General features: G+C 36.9%; 1 pseudogene; it reads right to left on the bottom strand.

The window, feature by feature from the left end:
• Positions 1–5,330, bottom strand: part of LOC102418856 — a 25,215-nt pseudogene that overhangs the window by 435 nt on the left and 19,450 nt on the right.

The raw sequence follows: 5,330 nt of genomic DNA, 5'->3' as shown, positions 1-5,330 counted from the left end.
ACTCAGATACGACTTATTGATACTTCAACTTATAGCTTCTACCTCCTCTTCCAAGAAGCTGTGCTACACTTCCTCCTGAGATTTGACTGGATGCCAGGTACACAGACCTGCCCATCTAGCTATACCACTTGCTGTCTGTATGTTCTTAGGTAACTTATGAAGTTCTCAGTGGATCTCATTTCTCAACTGTACTATGGGGATGACATTAGTACCTAAAGTCATATTATTCTAAAGATTAAGTTGATAATCAATTTAAATGATCAACCTAAAATTATACTTGGTTTAGGAATTGTGTGTTTAATGCAGATCAACCATCACCATTATTCCATCATTATTATCATCACTATTAGTTTATACTTATAGGATAATCATTATCCTACCAATCCAATTGACTACTTATATTTCCTTTTTAGGTAAGATCATAAGCTTGTTGAGAACATTGTTTCTTTAATTATGTATTCCTTATTCAGCATGATAAACTATTGCATTGTTTCCTAACTGAAAGACAGTTCAATTTCATCTACATTACTGATAATAAATCCTATATTTAGGGGGGAAATTCTGGCTTATTTAACAGTATTTAACTAATTGTAGATGTAAAAGACAAAAATGTACAAATATCGCTATGCTTTGCTATGTCTTCACAAATGGTCCTATTGTCTTAGATTCTCAAAAGAACCCACAGAAACCCTCTGACTCTATTGGCCAATCTTCCCCCTCATTTTATCGTCACCTTCACTCCTTTCCTGGGCACCAATTCATAGGACCGTTCAACTTTGTTCATTTCCTCTGAGTAGAGAATGTATCCTCCAGGTACAGAGAAAGTTCCTTTCGAAATGCCTTCCAATCAGTGGTTCTGAAAGCTGTCTCAGCTGAGCCTGGCAATATTTGAGAGATTCCTCTTCATTCTTCAGCGAGAAATTTTCCTTCTTTTTCTCTATGATGCCCTGCCACAGAAATGTGGAGAAATAGAAAGGAAAGAGGCTGTTAGAAGGGAAAAGCCAAGTGTGATCCTCTTGGAAGAAGCAGTTTCATGGCATCAAGTTGGACTGGAGCATGGAACCATAGACCATGCTCAAGAAGCTTATGTTAGTCACAGTTTAGACTAATTCATTGTGTGACCTATAGAAACTTCCTCTATTCTCTTGGGTTCAGGCTCAACATTTGTAAAATGATGGTGTTGGTAGACAGGAAATCTAGGGTTCATTTATTTTTTAAATTGAGATATTACATTATATTGGCTTCAGGTGTACAATGTAATGGTTTGATATTTGTTATACATTGCAAAATGGTCACCACAATGTCTAATTATTGTTGTCACCTTAAATAGTCATAAACATTGTTTTTTCTTTGATGGGAACCTTTAAATTCAACTCTGTTAGCAAATATCAAATATGCAATCCAGTATTATCAAGGTTCCTTTATCAGTTATAAGATTAATAGTGTTCCTTCCATTGGCAAGGAGCAATGGAAAGCTCAGTATGACTGGAAGTAGACTTTCCTCTGCAAACTTGGATTGCTATGGATAAAAATATATACACAATAAACCAACTGTCCACTAATGAGATAAGTATTCACTGATCAGAGTTTTGAAGTTCTCATTAATTATTTTAAAGAGGGCTTTATTGTATAGAAATATAGGAAAAGAAAATTTTTGCAGTACTTGATAAATTATAATTTTAATGATTTTCTTTTGTATTGAAGTGACAGTTTTGTAACTCATAAGATGGTCAATGACAGTCTCAAAAACAACATGTAGGTGTTTTTATTAGGCACAATTATGTTGTCCTCAAGAGTTCTATCTCCTGGAATCCACACATGACAGTCTCTAGGCCTATGCCTATGCTAAATATTGATAATCTGATTAGATTTTTTGTGTGTCACTGGCTAACTTGAAGAAATGGAGATTACTCAAGTGAGCATATCTAAACACATGAGCCTTTAAAAGCAGTTTGCTGTAGATGGTTGCAGGGAGATAGTCAAAGATATTAGAAACAAACAAAATCAGAAACGATAGAGGCGAAATAACAACAGACCCCACAGAAATACAAAGGATTGTTAAAAAATACTATGGACAGCTCTACTCCAACAAACTAGACAATCTGGAGAAAATGGACAAATTCCTAGAAAAATACAACATTCCAGCACTCAATCAGGAAGAATCTAAAAATCTCAATAGGCCAATAACTATGGAAGAAATTGAAGCAGTCATCAAAAAGCTTCCAGCAAACAAAAGCCCAGGACCAGACAGCTTCACAGGGGAGTTTTACCAAACATTCAAGGAAGAACTAAAACCTATCCTCCTCAGACTACTACAAAAAATTCAAGAGGAAGGAACACTTCCAAGCTCATTCTATGAAGCCAGCATCACCCTAATACCAAAACCAGATAAAGACAACACAATGAAAGAGAATTACAGGCCAATATCCCTCATGAACATAGATGCCAAAATCCTCAACAAAATCTTAGCAAATCGGATCCAGCAGTACATCAGAAAGATCATACACCATGACCAAGTAGGATTTATTCCAGGGATGCAAGGATGGTACAATATCCGCAAATCAATAAACGTGATACATCACATAAACAAACTGAAAGAAAAAACCCACATGGTCATTTCAATTGATGCAGAAAAAGCATTTGACAAAATCCAACACCCATTTTTGATAAAAACTCTCAGCAAGGTGGGAGTAGAAGGATCATACCTCAACATAATAAAAGCCATATATGACAGGCCCACAGCCAACATCATACTCAATGGACAAAAACTAACACCATTTCCCCTAAGAACAGGAACAAGACAGGGATGCCCACTCTCACCACTCCTGTTCAACATAGTACTGGAAGTATTAGCCATTGCAATTAGGCAAGAAGAAGAAATAAAAGGCATTCAAATTGGAAAAGAGGAAGTAAAACTGTCCTTATTTGCAGATGACATGATATTATACATACAAAACCCTAGAGACTCCATCAAAAAGCTACCAGACTTAATACATGAATTTGGCAATGTAGCAGGATACAAAATTAACCCCAAGAAATCTGAGGCATTTCTATACACCAATAGTGAACTTTCAGAAAGAGAGATTAGAAAAACAATCCCATTTACCATCGCACCAAAAAAATTAAGATACCTAGGAATAAACTTAACTAAAGAGGTAAAAGACCTCTACTCAGAAAACTACAGGACGTTGAAAAAAGAGATAGAGGAAGACATAAACAGATGGAAGAACATACCGTGTTCATGGATTGGTAGAATCAACATCATTAAAATGTCCATACTACCCAAAGCAATCTATACATTCAACGCACTTCCCATTAAAATACCAATGGCCTTCTTCAAAGATCTAGAACGAACTCTCCAAAAATTCATCTGGAATAAAAAAAGACCCCGAATAGCTGCAACGATCCTGAGAAAGAAGAAAGTAGGTGGGATCTCAATACCAGATATCAAGCTGTATTACAAAGCCACTGTTCTCAAAACTGCCTGGGACTGGCACAAGAACAGGCATATAGATCAGTGGAATAGAATAGAGAGTCCAGAAATTAGCCCGAACCAATATGCTCAATTAATTTTTGACAAAGGAGGCATGAACATACAATGGAGCCAAGATAGTCTCTTCAATAAATGGTGTTGGGAAAATTGGACAGATATATGCAAGAAAATGAAACTAGACCACCAACTTACACCATACACAAAAATAAACTCAAAATGGATAAAGGACCTAAATGTACGACAGGAAACCATAAAAATTCTAGAAGAATTCAAAGGCAACAAAATCTCAGACATATGCCAAAGCAATTTCTTCACTGATACAGCTCCTAGGGCACTTGAAACTAAAGAGAAAATGAACAAATGGGACTACATCAAAATAAAAAGCTTCTGCACAGCAAAAGAAACCATCAACAAAACTATGAGAAAACCCACTGCGTGGCAAAACATATTTGCCAATGTCATATCTGATAAGGGCCTAATCTCCAAAATTTATAGAGAACTCATACAACTTAACAAAAGGAAGATAAACAATCCAATCAAAAAATGGGCAAAGGACCTAAATAGACACCTTTCAAAAGAGGACATTCAGAAAGCCAAGAGACATATGAAAACATGCTCAAAGTCACTAATCATCCGAGAGATGCAAATCAAAACAACAATGAGGTACCATCTCACACCTGTCAGAATGGCTATCATCAACAAATCGTCAGACAACAAGTGCTGGAGAGGATGTGGAGAAAAAGGAACACTCGTGCACTGCTGGTGGGAATGCAGACTGGTGCAGCTACTATGGAAGACAGTATGGAGTTTCCTCAAAAAACTAAAAATGGAACTCCCATTTGACCCTGTGATCCCACTTCTAGGAATATATCCCAAGAAACCAGAAACACCAATCAGAAAGGATATATGCACCCATATGTTCATAGCAGCACAATTCACCATAGCTAAGATCTGGAAACAGCCTAAGTGCCCATCAGTAGATGAATGGATTAGCAAACTGTGGTACATCTACACCATGGAATACTATGCTGCTGTAAAAAAGAAGGAACTCTTACCATTTGCAATGGCATGGATGGAACTGGAGAGCATTATGCTAAGTGAAATAAGCCAGTCAATGAAGGAAAAATACCACATGATCTCACACATTCATGGATAATAGAGACCATTATAAACTTTTGAACAATAATAGATACAGAGGCAGAGCTGCCTCAAACGGATTGTCAAACTTCAGCGGGAAGGCCAGGGAGGGTTGGGGGGCAGAAGGGAAGGGGATAAGAGATCTACCGAAGGACTTGTATGCATGCATATAAGCATAACCAATGGACATAAGACACTGGGGGGTAGGGGAAGCCAGGGGATTGTCAAGGGCGGGGAAAAAAAGGACACATATGTAATACCCTATGTAATACTTTAAGCAATAAAAAAATTTTAAAAAAAAGAAACAAGACAAGGATACAATGCATCATTACTGCCTTGAGGATGGCAAGGAGGCCCCATGAGCCTCCTAATGACATTATATTAGTTTCAGGTGTACAACATCTGAATCTTGTTTTCAGCTCTTGGTAAACAGAACAGAGCACCCATACATCTTGTGCTAGGAACTCACCTGAAGAATTTTGACATAATAACTTTTGTGTTTCTATAAACTGTTAATAAGCTCATGTTAATTTGCTTTGCCATAATGGAAATAAAGAACCAGTCATTCAGAAAAAGGATGAATAGTAGTCTATAGAGCCCAGTCACTCACATGAATCCAAACTTTTTAAAATGAGAAACATATGAACTATGAGCGTAAAATGAAATTTGTATGCATCATTAGAAGAACAGGAATGAGAAG

This window comes from Myotis lucifugus, unplaced genomic scaffold, assembly GCF_000147115.1.
Source record: "Myotis lucifugus unplaced genomic scaffold, Myoluc2.0 scaffold_1035, whole genome shotgun sequence".
Taxonomy (NCBI): domain Eukaryota; kingdom Metazoa; phylum Chordata; class Mammalia; order Chiroptera; family Vespertilionidae; genus Myotis; species Myotis lucifugus.
The sequence above is the reverse complement of the archived record's forward strand: the minus strand, read 5'-3'. Positions and strand labels throughout refer to the sequence as shown.